The sequence below is a fragment of the Dromaius novaehollandiae genome, chromosome 1 (genome assembly GCF_036370855.1).
Source record: "Dromaius novaehollandiae isolate bDroNov1 chromosome 1, bDroNov1.hap1, whole genome shotgun sequence".
Classification (NCBI taxonomy): domain Eukaryota; kingdom Metazoa; phylum Chordata; class Aves; order Casuariiformes; family Dromaiidae; genus Dromaius; species Dromaius novaehollandiae.
Window position 1 is genome coordinate 116445286 of NC_088098.1, and position 15554 is coordinate 116460839.

The 15554-nt window shown below is 44.6% G+C and overlaps 1 protein-coding gene across 9 annotated transcripts in view; it reads right to left on the reverse strand.

Annotated features, from left to right (window-relative positions):
• TIAM1 (TIAM Rac1 associated GEF 1) overlaps positions 1-15554 on the reverse strand; it is a 201776-nt gene that overhangs the window by 160384 nt on the left and 25838 nt on the right. For all 9 annotated transcript variants that reach the window (XM_064524046.1, XM_064524061.1, XM_064524057.1 and 6 more), the window contains one exon: positions 2699-3008. The gene's annotated coding sequence lies outside the window, so the exon portion shown is untranslated. The remainder of the gene's footprint in view (positions 1-2698; positions 3009-15554) is intronic.

Below are 15554 nucleotides of genomic sequence, written 5' to 3' on the forward strand. Positions count from 1 at the left end.
AATAACCGCCTCGGGAATCCCGACCTCAGGCACTCAGAGGTCTCTGACTTGGAGAAGCCAGAGGGCAAGAAATCTCTCTTCTGTGCTCCTGCAACAAGACTCTGTCAAAGGGAAAATTCTTCTTCTTTTCTTTAATCCTCGACAAGGAGATCTGTGTTTGTACAGCCCACAGCTGAAATAATCCTGCGCCTACTGAAAGGAAACAAGAATTCACTGACCAGCTCTCATGCACTGACTGAGCCAAACCGTAGAATTTGCACTGGCCATCCCATGACAATATAACACCTTTTCTATTTTAGTTTCCCTTAAGTATGAGAGGAAAAAAAATAGCAAGAGCGCATTTAACTGGAAACTCTGTTAAACTAATCACTGCGCTATATTTAGGCAATGGGTGTGTGACTGCTTCCCAGGACGCAGTAACCAATCACACCAAACCAATCATCGATTCCTGGCAAGGATCATCTATTCGGTTGCAACAACACGTATCTGTTAGCGCTGGCAATTTACAACTGGAAAATATTAGGGAGGGCTGATTAATTGCTACAATATGAAATTTCCATGCCTTCATTTCGCATTAACAGCTCCGTGGTTAGCAGAACCCTGGGGAAAAACAAAATAGAAGGGAAGAAAGAAAAAGACAAGACCCCTCACACGTCTGGAGCCAGAAGTGTTCTCTGCGGACGGGAAGCCACATGCCGCCCTTTTCAGCAGGGCTTCAGCTCTCATTTAAACAAATGTGGCTTCTACCCTTGGGCTGTGCGGAAAACGCTACGGACAGGAGCCAACGCAGCAACGTCTTCCAGACGAGCAGCTCCGGTGCCTCTGTTGCCCCTTTGTGCCATGAGGGGAGGCTGGCAGAGGCGGTGTGCTGGGGCTGTGTGTGGCTCTGCGGAGGGGCCACAAGTGCCAGCCTGGTGGCTGAGAAAGCTGCAGGAGGCTACGGATGGAGACAACACTGTCCTCCTCCCCCCTTCCCTTTCTTCTCCTCCAGAAAAGGAGAGGTGAGGGCTGAGATGTTGCCTCCAATGCTGGATACCTCTTACCTCGCATCCTTCCTCACCAAGCCCTTGCCACCACACGTACAAATCAAACTTTGGAGGAAGGAACGTCAATAAAAGCCTGAGCCTTACAAGAGCGCAGAAGCAGGCCAGAGTCTGAGCATTGTGTGGCCCCCACTCGTCCAAGCAGCAAAGGGAAATGCGTGGGGTCCGGCGACAGCCCCCAGCAAATCCCAACCTCCTCCCTCCCTGCCAGCAAAAGGGGAAATGCACCTCCTGAAGGAAGAGGTGAGGATGAGCTGAGATGCAGTCAGAGGTTGCCTGATACAACACTCACCCCTTTGGTCTGACGGGTCACTAGGATGATTTGCATCTGTTGCCAAAGCTGAAAGGAGGGGACCAAACTGCAACTACTTACTCCCAGGATGAGGCAAAGCAAGAAAACAGCATGGCTGTCACTGTTCCCACATCCCTTCCTCTCTGCTCCCCTCTACACATGTGCGCACACACACACACACAAGCACAGAGCAAGCCTATTTCCAACGCACTTTTAAACACAAACTCGAACAAACAAAACAAGAAAAACTCTCACCCCCTCCCTCTGGAAGAGGGGAGAAAATTCAGAGTTCAGTCTGCCACTCTGCTGTTGACACGCTCCATTACTGTCAGCGCCATGCAGGCCTCTGAACACTGGGTAATTTCACACGCCATATGTGCAGCAATCAGTAAATGCTTAAAGCACAGGGATGGAGGAGAAGCCGCAGCGACTGCCTGTAAATCAGCAGTGCTAAGGGGAGAAAAAAGCAAAACAATGCCCACAGTAAATTTGTCACGTCCAGTCTTTTAATGCAACATAACGCTCCTGGATGAGCTCCCAGTGAAACGTGAAATGCAGGGGAACACACTGGCACAGGCCACACACATGCTTTGGTATCACCCACTTTAATGTGCACAGAGGCTGGCAGTGAAAAACCGAAAATCCAGCATCCATAATCATCGTGAGACCCACGGGCAGGCATTTGAAGTCAGCAACCTATGTGGTGAAAGGAAGGGTCAAGGTCGTAGAGGCCCAAAGGGACTGCACATCACTGCCCACCACAGACCCAGCTCAGCCCACTGGCTCTACCGAGTCTCCGCAACCAAAAGCGCGGTTCTTGGGACTTCTGCCTTGCGTTTGGGAAACCTGCCAACACAGTCGGAGGATTTCCACTCATGGGGACCCACAACGGGCAGGAAAATAGTGCAGAGGCAAAACGGCCCTCAGCAGGCATCAGAGCTGCATGCATTGGGCACAGCAGATAAAAGCGTACTCTTACCAAAGTGAAGAAACACCCTCCTTCCAGGGGGCTCCATGAACAGGAGTGCAATATTGCCAAGCTTCAGGAATATAGACCTTGAGGTCTATTTCACATTTTGGTTTTTTTTCCTTTTATTTATTTATTTTAAACACAGCTGCTTGATTCATGCAACAAATTTTAAGACTCAAAACCTTAGAATTAGAGACAAACACTCAAACTGAAAAAAACACACACAAACTGAAAAAACTAAGAGCTAGAACAGCAGAGTTCTTTTCCTAGAAGTAGCAAGCATTTTTTCTCTTCCTTGAAAATATCTCAATGACTAAAAAAAAAAAAAAAAAAAAAAAAAAAAAAAAAAAAAAAACTGTTAAAAACATGGTTTGACACAGCATTTGTACTCACCTTGGCAAGATCTCTTATTTTCTGAAGGTCTAACAACTTCTAGGTGAATACAGCAGCTCCGGAAGGAGAGGGTTTGACAGTACTGTCTGCACAGAGATAGCACAAAGCCAAGGCTCTTAGTTTTTTTCCGTGTAGGCTTATGAATGCATTTTGGTCCTTACTGTTCCTCCAGTTGGCTTCTCCTTAGCAGAGAGCGATGAGCAGTGCAACAGCTCTGGGACAAGCGGGCAAAGGCTCTCCAGGGAGTTTCAGTCCGGCAGTGAGAGGTGCGCGGCTGCTGCGAGTCCCTGCGAGGCACTGGTGGATTCCCCTGCACCAAGAGCAAACACAGAGCTGACAAGAGCAGCCTTCAGCTTCAGTGTGGCATTTTACTTGTGTTTTACGTAACCATTTATGACTGTTATTCAATTATGAAGGAGAGCTTACCATGGAAACTGCAAGGAGGTGTTTTGTTAAGATACAGAGCACACTTTTTAAGTAAGAGCTGTTCATGTCTCTAATATGCGAACATCTGAACGGCATTCAAGGTTTCATGTTTAGATGTGTTTTCCAGAAGACAGACAGCCCTAGTTGAAGGCTATTCACCATGCAGGCTTTAAAACAAAGAATTTTCTTCTTTTTTCCCTAAAGCTAAAAAGCCAGGTGAAACGAAGCAATGGATTAGTTCCTTTACGCGGCCATTATACGGTTCTGTGGGAAATGCCATTTTCTGCTATGGTCCCACAGGACTGCAGCAGCTTAGCAGGCTGCCAGCCTACATCAGCTCCCCAACTGCTAAACCTCAGGGATTGGTCCCAATTCTGCACGGCCCACAGTCAGTTGGTAAATGACCTAGTAATCCAATTAGGCAGCAACATAGGCTGTCTGAAGAAATAAAACAAAGGGGAAAGGCAGGGGGAGGAAGGGAAAAACCAGGAAGGAAATTATGTATAAAGAAGAAAAGCATATCCTCATTACTTTCCTAATCTGTGTCTGCGAGCAGGAGCTTAGCTGGATGCCCATTGCCTGGGGAGAGGGGAGGAGGAGAAGCGGCAGAAAGCTGAGCTCGCATCCCTGCCAGAAAACATGGCTGTCGTCCAGCGCAGGAGTAGCTCTCTGGCTGTGGGGAGGACAAGACAGAGAAGAACCGGTCCTTCCTTGCCAACCTGGTCAGTAAAGCTTGGCAAAAATGAGAACTTTTTCTCAGCTTTTTAAACTTAAAACTTATTCTAGTTATTAAAAGCATTTCTCTGGCTTTTATAACACCACATCCAACGATTCGCAGGTATCCCAAGTGCATTACCCAGAGAACCAGCGCTGGCTTCAAAGGGAAGTAAGAGGGACACCAGGGTTGTGCCTCCTAAACGCTGGCTTAAGTCCAGGTACAGCTGGTAGCAAAAGCTTCTGCAGCAAGCACTCCCTTGAGATGCACATCCCCAGTGGCGCGATCCCCAAGGTGCCAAGTGCCCTCTGCTACCAAAGGAAGGACGAATATCCTGTGCCTTTCAGAGAATGTGCCTGCACCTAGCATTGATGTGAACAGGTACATGAGAAACCACCCTTTTGGCTTTAAAGGTAGTACCCCTCCCACCAGGAAAAGAAGAGAAGCACAGTTTTGCAAAGCACTGTGAGAAACTGCACAACTGCAAAGACTGATTTCTAGTTAGAGCAAATATTTTAACTGCCAGTGGTTTTTACACGCCTAAGAAATGAGCATGGCCAAGGCTTCAAAAAACATGTTTTAGCAAGGAAGTTGTTTGAGTTCTGGCTTCTGCTGGGCCATGAGATAATTACAAACTAGAAAACAGAGCAAAAGATCTCAGCCACTGATGGATTTGGTGTAGGTGTGAAAGCTCAAAAGCACGAAAACCATCCTATCAATTTCCATGCTCCAAACATGGCATTTTTCATGTTTCCAAATAATGGCATTATCTGAGGTTTTTTGGGGGAAAAAAAAGCCTCATATATGCCATTGCTCTGGAAAATTAGCATTTTTAATGGGAAAGTAAACATAAGGCTTGTTTTATATGATGATAACTATCAGCATGTTAGCCTTTTTAGGGTTTTGCTATTATCATAACAAAAAAAATGCTGAACATCTTGGTTGAATTTCAGCAGTTAAAAACGTGTAACATTCCAACCTCTTAGAGATAATTCTGCAAACAAGAAATGACAAGGATGCACTTCTTCTACCCCTGATTTCTCTCATGAATAACTTGAATAACATTTTAAGTTTGCAAGAGAGTCCCAGTTACCAGACCTGTAATACAAGATCAAAATTTGAAAACAAGATGGGCTAAGTAGCTAGACACCCATCTTTGACTCGGAAGAACACCTCTCCTGAATATTAGCAGAAATGATCAGCTTTTGCTCCATATTCTGTGACACAACCCCACATGGCATCATCCATCAGAGTATGTTGCTTCTTGGCAGCTGTTTGCCACTATCAAAACCCTGGCTGAGTTTCACCAGCACCACCTTTTGAGACAGAGCAATTCCTGAAGTGGTACAGACCTACTCAAGGGCATCCAGAGGCTGCTCTGGACCTCAGAAGACCTCAGGGCGGCTGAATTAACCTCCCTGGCCAAGGGAGGCCAAGGCCAGGGACACAGAGCAGCTGAAGCCCAGGCCTGCCCCCAGCCATGGCCAAGTTTTTTTTTTTTTTTTTTTTTTTTAACCGTGGGGCACCTGCGCTCTGCCTGCGCATACTGCCCCGCCAGGTGCTCCTCAGCCCCCAAGCGCGAGGAGCTGTCTAGAGACAGCAGAGTCAGTTCCAGCCGTAAGCACAGCACCGTCCCTTGCGGCACAGCTGCTGGCATGCCAAGCAGGCCAAAACCCACTCCCGCACATCCTCTGCTGTAGAAAGTGGCGAAACGAGGAGGGATAAAGAACCGGGGATCTGAACAAGCAGGTCTTGAATGCTACAGATTCACCTAAGCTGTCAGACTGTGCATGTGCTGGGAGCTTCGCAGGCCTAGAGAGCTACCAGTTTCACAGCAAAGAAAATATTTTTCTATCCTCTTCATGGACGATTAGCAATGCAAGCCTAAGATGTCAAAAACTGACTCTTAATTACCGAAACCGGCATTTAATGACTCCAATTATATTTCAACTGATTTCTGAAAATTGGATTCTCCACTACACTTGCTGTATTTAAATTAGTTTCCTACCTCATTCGTGGTAATTATACTTTGACAAACCAAATTAAAACAGAGTTGAGATTTCTAAAATCCTACTTAAAAATAATGGGGATTTAAGAACAAAATTTCTTAAGTGTACCATCCACATTTTCATTCCCTTCCCTTCAGAATGCAGGAACTCTAGATTTAAAAGGATTAAAGAGATGCAAAGGCCAGTATTTTCTTTGTTAAAATGCTGTATACTATAGAAAGGAAACTATAGAACCTCACTTCCTTATTCTCCTACATCACAGAAAGTAGCTTCTATTTTTACCCTAAAAATCGATGAAAGTTGCTCTTCTCGGGCTTGCCATGAGTACCATAGAGGACTCGAGCAACGAGGGGCTCCACATGCACATTGATCAGGAATACACATCTCTTGGTTTCTACGAACAGCTCCCTACATCTAACCCGCACCCTGGGACCACAGTGCATAGATCTGCTATCAGAACATGCCTATAGGATAAACATGGTTTCTGTAGCACACAATCACACCCACCTGGGGGTATATCTACCCTTCATAAGGAAATTATTTTCAAGTTCTGGTCCGTAGTTAATATTAGAAATGAAAACAGAGTCGACAGTATATGTGCAAGAGACTAAACAAGCAACGGAAAGAATCCACAAAAATGCTGCATTTTAGGGAAAGCCTCTACATATATTTACTCCAGATTATACAAAGAGAGCAGTGATTTCTATAAAGAGGATGCTGCACTGTACATTTTTCTACAGAAAGAAGGAAAAAATGCTAACAGACCCTGATTCCTTTTGCCAGTCTCAAAGCTAAAACATCCAAATTATACACCACTATGTCGCAGCAGCCTGGCAATAGTCATGAGAGTTGCCAAGCAGCCACTGTAAGGACACCAAAGCAAAGATGCCCATGCTGGCTCTGCAGGTAGCATTACAGCCCAGGCAATATAGTCACAGGAGTGTGTCTCAGCATCTGGGCAAACAAATCCCACTGCTTGCAAGGCCAGAGCTAACTGAAGAGTCTGCTACCTGGTACTGCATCTTGAAGGACTGGCAGATATTACATTGGTAGGAAGGACAGTACACTGAGCAACCAGGCAAACCAGGTGCCCAAAGCCAGCTGATAGTAAATTAAAAGGTTTCAAAGGCTTGAGGAATTACAGCTGTCCCCAAAAGAGAAGTGATAACAAATCTGAAGCAGGTTTGGACCAATGGGGCAAGGCATCCTCTGGCTCCAAGTAGCAAAGAGGTGACACCCATCACAGAACCTCCACTAGGTCATTTGGATGACGATCAGACACAAGAACTACAACTACAGAGGAGCACAAAGCAGAGCCTCTGCACGTGTTCGATATATTTAGTATTCATTCAAGAGGCAGAAAAATACAGATTTACAGGGCCACATTTTCACTTCAGTGTAAGGAAATAATATGCTGATGTCACAGCTATTTCTTGCAATAATACTTTTTCATTGTGTTTGTTTCTGCTGCATTTTTTACTACTGTCTTTCTCACATACCCATTACTCAGCAGTGGTTGTTAGATTTTATGTTCACATATGGTTTAAAGACCTTGCTGTTTAATGTTCCCTATATGTAAATAACTACATGCTGTTTCTGTCCCTGCTATGCAAGTGAAGGAATGATTAGATTATAAATCTTGATTACCAAAATATGTCAAGTTGGTTTTAATCTACAAATCTATTAGAACATGCTCTCTGCCTTACATTTTCTGTCTTCTCTGTTACCCACCAGTTCCCACTGCATTTAATGAGTGCATAAAGCAGCCAGCAATGGGCAAAAAGAGGCCAGAAAAGAGGCGCTCTGGAGCTCCCACCCTGTCTCCTCATCCCCCTGTTTTGGGGGGGCTCATTTCTCTCCGGCAGGGCTGCCCCAGCCGTGGGAGCACTCCCAGGACAGGGAACGTCCCTTCCCCACATGAGCCGGGCTGGGTGCCCCAAGGCAGCCACATGCCCATGGCTCTGCTGCACCGGCACCACCGAGGCACACAGAGCTGCACCACAGGAGGTGGGGTTCACCACCAGCAAAAAATGAAAACCTGGGACTACACATGAAAATAGCAGTGAAGCACAACAAGGCAGGAGCCAGGAGGGGCAGAAGCCTACATTTTAAATGATTCTGCTTTTAATTTGTGGCATAACCCTAACGCTATTACTTGAAATGAATGCACATTGTAAATGTAATTTATCATCTTTTTAAATATGGCTGACAGCATCCATCTCAAATCAAAGCTCACATGCCAAGCACATTAGTGATAAACCATTTTCATTTTTGAAAAGTGAGCACAGTGAGAGCCAGAAGCAACATTAACATAACCACTAACATTTCCAGCTTTTTCAGTATCAGAAACCAGTACATAGAACAATCTTTTGAACTTTGAAGGTGGAGAAACACGCTTTAAATAAAGAGATACATAATTCATTGTTCATCCAGTCTTCCTTCCTCGTACAGCCACGACGGATTGCAGGAAACGCTCTTGCCCGCTGCCACATCCAGCTCCCAGGCTCCCAGATCTTTCAGCGCAAGCAAAGAAACAAAAAGCTCACACAGGTTATCAAGCACACATCCTACACTCACAAGCCAGCAGACAACAGCCTTTTCATCACAAGCATCTACAGATAGCCCACAAGCCTCAAAATTCTCCCTCAACCAAAAACTGGGCCTGCAGTACAAAAGATCAAAAGCCTCAACAACTAAAACATACCACAGAAAGGGAGCAGGAGAGATGGAGGGTGGCAGCAGCAACAAAATCCTATTTCTCTCAGATAGCAGGGAATTTAAGTTAAAATTCCCATCTCGTTCTCAGAAGCACACCCTGCGACTTGCTGTCGCACATGGAGGGGATACATAAATGGTCGCTGCCAATCCTATCGGGCAGCAAAATTCTTACTTGCCCCCAAATGCATCGATATGGTCATGAGCAGGCCATCCCAGTCAGGCACACTCTACGTAAGCATCTGTCTCAGGGGGATCAATCTCTAGTGGCAAACAAACAAACAGTAACAGAAAAAGCCTCAGAACACAGAAATTAAGACACTAATCAAGAAACCAAGAAGGAAAGGAAAAATTTGCACCTGTGGAAGCAGACAGCAGATACCTTGAAACAGAGAATTCATTCAATTTATACAAATATAGTCCAAACTATCAATGACCTCAAGAGCTATGGGATTCAAAAGATGTTTCAAATCAATATTCTAGCATGAGGATAGGAAGAACCACTAAGCTGCTCGAGTTGCCACCTCTCCCCCCAAACATAGATAGCCATTCGAGTACCTTGACACTTGCTGAGTAAATGAGGAAGCCTTGCCAAATTCCCATCTCAGGAACTGTGTTCCACCTACCTACAGTCATCCTGAAGCTTTAACAACAGGCGAGAGAGATCATTTCCTATCCTAGCAACCTAAAGACTGTTGTGCAGCATCGCGCTGCACAATAACAATTCACAGTAACATTAAACAATTCTTAATGACACCTAACAGCATCCGCAAAATTTCAAGTATGTCTTTTACCCTTTCATTTTATGTGTGATGATAAAGTATGTTTAATGGTTAAAACTGAGAAAGGAAAGCATTAAGACCTTCACTAACTCTTCTGGAGAGTGACATTAAGATGATTTTTCTGCTTGACCAATGATGGCAGGTGAATAAGGTGATAAGCAATATTAGCCTGAAAAGAATCTTTTAAAAGGAAATATATATTCAATTCGGTAATGAATAAGGTTATTCAGCGGGAGCTGAAAGACAGGTCAAGAGAGTGAAGGAGAAGCGCTCCCCACTTGCCTGTGACTTTTCAGCTTCAGACAGTGATAGAAGATTAATCCTTAGGCATATAAATCATCTTCGGTGAAGACTCTTAGAAATCAGCGTTTCCCCGCTAAAGAAGTACTATCAGTTAATCTTCTCAAGTTTGGCATAATGACTGGGGTGGGATAAGGCTGAAAAGAAGGGTTAATTAAACAAAAAAGCAAACATGCAAGAACTTTTAAAAATTGATTAGACAATGGAAGTAAATGACTCTTTGCAAAACAATGTTGATTTCATTGCCAGGGTTATAAAAACCCTGGAGATGGAGTGCTTTTTTAATGATTTATATTCTCATTGTATGTTCCCACAAAAACAGTAAGTAGCAGGATATTTGATGGGGTAAATGGAATCACAACCTAGCCACCTCCTTTTCTCCTCAGTGAAGGAAGAAGGGGTGCCAAGGACTCCTCCATCCAGAAAAACAAAGCACCACCAAGAACTTACAAAAATGTTCATGTTGCCAAAATAAGGCTCAGAAAAAAAGTATATTCATCAAGCTCATATGGTATTTGGTGTTTCCGTGTTTGGAGGAACCCATCACCAGTTAGGTGACCATCACCAGAAATCCCCCTTCCCTGCATTTCTTCTCTGTTGCTAGACTTTGCAGTTTCCACTCTCTAATGTGGACCCATTTATGCCCATCTGGGAATTTATACAATATGAAGGGTCAAACCTTCAGGAAAAAGTATATGAAAAATATAGAACTTGCTATGTTACTCAGTAGATGGTTATTTAATGCTTTTTTGTAATACACTGAAAAAGAGAAAAAGGCTTCAGCCCAATTTCATAAAACTGAAGTCTTGAATAATGATGTTTGTGAGGTTAGAACTACAGCTAGTGTAAGTGTACCTACCACCGCCATAAATCCAGGCATCATAATGCTGAAATATTCCAGTTGTCAGAGCAGTAATGTTGCAGACTGCCCTGCATTTTTAACCTTGATTGTACATAATTGTTAATCACTGACCCATTCTCCAACAGTCCTAGACCAGAGTATGTTGCTAAGCAACCCATTTTTGCTCCAGATACTTTTTAAAGCTAGTTTAGCAATGGCCAAAAGTCAACAAAGCGAGTATTGAGACTGCTACAGACAGATTTGAGATGGAGGTGTGAGTGTAGGAAGCAAGTAAGACTAAACATTGGCTCTATCTAATGCCTTGCCTTAAAATGCAATATTCAATGTTACTCTGCTATGTATCAGAAATTCTTAAAGGAGCCTTTATAAGGCTGCAGCCCTGACGCAGCTTGCATACTTCCTGACCAGGAAAATTAATGGCCTCTTGCTTCTAAAAGATTTCCGGTGAAAATTATGTACCCCCGGCTTGAGGAGATAGAGATGAGGAATAGGATGTTCATACATAACTTATATTCACTCAAACAGGAAGTCACACCTGCTTTTCTAAGGCATAATAATTCCAAACTGGTACAACCCAGAGCAAACACCACCATTTTCCTTGGCTATCAGCCCCAAAGGAATCGCATAGCCCAAATAAACTGCAGTTCACACAGGGCCTACAAATTACAAATGACATCCTCAGGATCAATAGTACCATGCACACAAAAGGACCCCGTTGAACTAGAACATTCAGAAACATAGTTTTATTTCAAAAAATATGCTGCTCTTCAAAAGCTAATGGGAATCTAATTACTCTCTCTCCCAGAAGAGCAAGGATTTTCAATAGACTAATGATTGTAGGGTGGGTAGAAATAATCAAGTCTGGTTTTTCTCTGGATTTGTTCTCCATGACCTTTCCTTACCAAGGTCCCCCCATCAGGAAATACAGCAACCCAGATGCCTCCTTGCCTGCCCTCCACATCACCCCAGCAGAGAGGGGACAGCAAGGGCTGGGCGGGCACATGCCGGCCAGCACCGAACCATGGGCCAGCCAAGCTGGGCTCCAGGCAGCCAAGTTTCCCCTGCCCCCTTCAATGAGGGCACTAAACCTGGCGCCCTGTGCTCACGAGCCTGCCAAATTTCTCAGCATCTGCAGGGATCTCATAGCTCTGAGGCTTTTATTCTTTTGGCAAACTAGTTCAGGTGGCAAATGTATGCTGCAGGGAGGATGTCCTATCCACCAGCTGCATGAAGCTTGTTTTGTTTTTGAAAATCTTAAAAAAGAGGAGCAACAATTATTGTATTAGGCTCTCTCAAAGAAATAGGTCTTTCTTATTTGGTATTTTAATGACACATCACCATGTCATTAACAGCTACTATTGTATGTTAATATTAGTTACCAGAAACTTGATTTTTGTCCTATAGAGATCAGTGATAAAAATACCATGGGTTCAAACAGAAACAAGACTGAGCAGCCACATTAATTGGTAAGGAACTGGGAAAAAAGGAGTAGGGAAGAACATGCCGATAGGAAAGCTCCGAAGTTCTGCCTTTTTTTTTTTTTTTTTTTTTTTGGACCTATTAGTGGAAATTAGAGCTTTATGTGTGGGCTCATAAAGCATCTGACTAATTCAGTAAGAGAGGTTGTGGCTATATGCTGGAGTTGAAAGTCCAATAACTGAACATGTCTTGTTTTCAGAATGGGCTGTCTATCAATTCAATACACTTCTGTAACTATGCCTGTCTTTTTTTCCTTTAAGAAAATCTTAAGGGCAACCTAACTCAACAAGTACTGGGGTAAACACACACAAAAGCAGTAAAGACCTCCAGCTGGTGCCTCTCTTTTACCCTGGCAAGCCTTTTGACCAAATGTAGCCAAGGCTACAATACCAGTGTTCTAGGAGTGACAGAGATGGTTTAAAGAACAATGAAAGTTGTATTTTTTAAAATATTAATCTGTGGGAAAAAAGAGATTTCCCCTCTTTTAAAACATTTCTAATACATTCAGAATAAAACTCTAGCTCCATTGAGGCCAGTGGCAATGCTCCTGGCCTTGCTCTTCACTAAACATCCACTCATGCTCATACAGCTTTCTAAAGCCTAATATTTCCCTATGACCTGCACCCAGCAGTGCTCTGGCCAGAGGCATGACAGGCCAAGGAGACAGAAACAGGCACCCTCGGTGCTGTGATTTCAGCATATGCCACCACACTCATCTACACGCTGTGCTCTTACAGTCGGCATTTGTTTCGCTTAGACCCAGTTTTATAACCTTGTGAAAAGAAAGGTAGGCAAAGAAACAATTTAGCACAAAGAAATCACACAAAACTGGAAGCCCCAAGAATAATTTGACCACTTCTGTTCAGAGTACTTTCTGATGGTTTATTATAAAGCACTTAAAGCCTTGACCAAGCCTGTCCTCAGTGCTGCTCCTGGGGTCCATAAGAGCTGTTTATCCCACTCGGAGCTGCTAACCCAAGCCATGCAGCACAACGCTGTGTCACTGCCTCATCCAGCACTCCAAGCAACACGATCTCGTCACCTCCAGCCGACCCTGGAAAAGTTAAGTACCGTTTCATGAAAAGATACTGGAGCTGGTTTATGGCAATCTGCCCTCCAGGCAGGCAGACTCAGCGCAATCCTGCAATAGCGCCGACCTGCAGCCAGCGACGAGGCATCGCCCAGTGCAGCATCTGACTGGAGATAAACACCCACAGCACATGGGAAGGCAGCAAGCAGAAACCCAGAACAACTGGCTTTGAAACAGCTGTTCGGACTGAACGACAACATTTCCATCGCTTCTGCAGAGCAAGAGGTAGAGCAGTACTGTGAGTGCAAACGCTTGCCAAATACAACTCCTAGGAGCTGCTTTTCTCACTCTACTTCATTTTTGCAAGCAAAGCTTCTAGGAAAAGCAAACAAAACCCTTCTGGTCCTACTAGTGCCTGTATTCAGCGCTCTACCCGGCCTGCCCATTAGAATAAAAAGGATCAGGCAGAGAGAGCAGAAGGACAGAGCAACGCACACAAGCATGTCAGCATCAAACATTGATGCTTTTGCTCACAAGCCAGGAGACAGACAGCAGAAGTAATTTTAGGCCTATCAGCCTCTGCAGGATTTTAACAAAAGAAAAGCGGATCTGTAAAGAACTCCAAAAGGCAGAACATGTCTTGGAGGAAGAGAGCTATTCAAGTAGCACCTGATACTGTTGCAATAGCTAAGTGATTGATGCCTGCAGGCATCAAGGAACCCACCTCAAACCAAAATCAGAGATCACTGCTGAGACTGGTGGGAATTTCACTAGTATTGAGACCTGAAGGTCAAGCCCTAAAGTTTCCAGGAACTCCATGATCTTTAAAGGGGGGGGGGGGGGGAGAAAATCAGATCTGATCTGCTTAGTGCTGTATTGCCAGTAACAAATCTAACCATATATGAAATATGACAATATAGATATGGAACCAAATTCCTACTTCATCAAATATACTTAAAAAAAAACACCACCAGGACCCTCACCCCACTCAACATCAGTAAGCCCCAGGCTGCCAGGAGGCTTGAAGCACCCAGAGGAGGTGAACAGAGAGCACTTAGGAGAGCCCATGGCCAGCACGAAGCCAGCAGCTACCCCGAGCAAAAAGGAATCCCAGAGGTGCGCACCAGACCTCTTCCAGAGCACAGCAGAGGGTGTATCTTCACATGGCTTGAGCTAGTCAAAGCCCGCATGTTGCTAAAGACAGCAACTCCATCTCCTACCGCTGTCCTGCGTGCCAGACCCTTCCTCGGTGCTCCTGCAGCCACTCAGCATGGGGAGCTGATCTTGGTGAAAATCAACCCAACCAAAAATGGTTCGAGCAGGCTGGCTCCCTCAACAGCTCACCGCGTGGTCATAAGCTCTCTCCTTGTCCTCTCCCTTGCACCAGCTGTCCTCAGCCAGGCTAGTGACCTGTGCTGAAGCTGGCTGGCCCTCCATCTCACAGTGCAACTGCCAGGGTACAAAAACACTCCTCCTCCTCTTCCTCCCCTCCCACCCCACAGTGCCAGGAGACACACAGGGCAGAGCTGAAGAGCTGGCGTGGTGGGTTTTGTGCTGAATTCCCTCTAGTAAAGCAGCCTCACATTGCCAGAGTCATTAATCCATCACCCTCCCGCTATAAAATTCATACAAATGATTTTATTTATAATTAATTAGGGTCTCTAAATGTGGAAATTAAATTATCATTTACAGTGTAAAACGAGACAGCACAGAAAAAGCTAGATAATAGCAACAGCTCTCTCCTCTGCATGAATCAGGAGGAAATGTGGGTGTGGGGGATATCTAGCTGTAGCTTTAGGTCACGATAGAAATTTCAGCATCCTTGAAAAGCTGCTGAGGCCTGGTCACAAGAAACCTTCATGACTGAGAACACAAAATTAATCCCAAAACTTAAGTGCCCCTCAACTCTGTCCCCCTGCTCCCAGTAATCCATCTGATCATTGCATTACAGGCACATTTGCTGGACAGCTAAAAACCACAGTATTTCTGCATTTCCTCTGTGAAAAACAAGTCCTTCCAAGCACAGAAGAGCCGTTCCTCGTCATATGTAATTAGGCTCACCTTTCCATTCAAATCAAGATGCGGTAAAGGAAAGAACATACAGGGAAACAGATGGCCCTAGCCCAAACACAAGGCATAATTCACTCGAGGGGCCGAGGCCAGGGGAGGGAGGGAGGGAGGAAGAGCAAGCTGCACATGAACACCACTGCTGCCTTCAGATTTACAGCAGCACTCTGCTGTAAATATTGTACCACATACTACAGCATACTACATGAACTCAGAAGAGAAAAGCTCTTAAACCTTTTTGCTTTTTGTTTCAATGGCAAAAGAGCACCTGAATCAGTGATGGGGATCTTGAGGACAGCTTCAAAGGCAACCTCTTCGCATCCCTGATAGCCCACTAATGTGGTTATGTATTGGTATGTATTATGAGAGTAAAAGGACATTTGTCCATTACATTCAGCTACTGTTTTGCCAGCTTGCTGACTGACCAGAGGGATATTTAGGTTGAGACTATGTAGGGAGATACCTAGTATC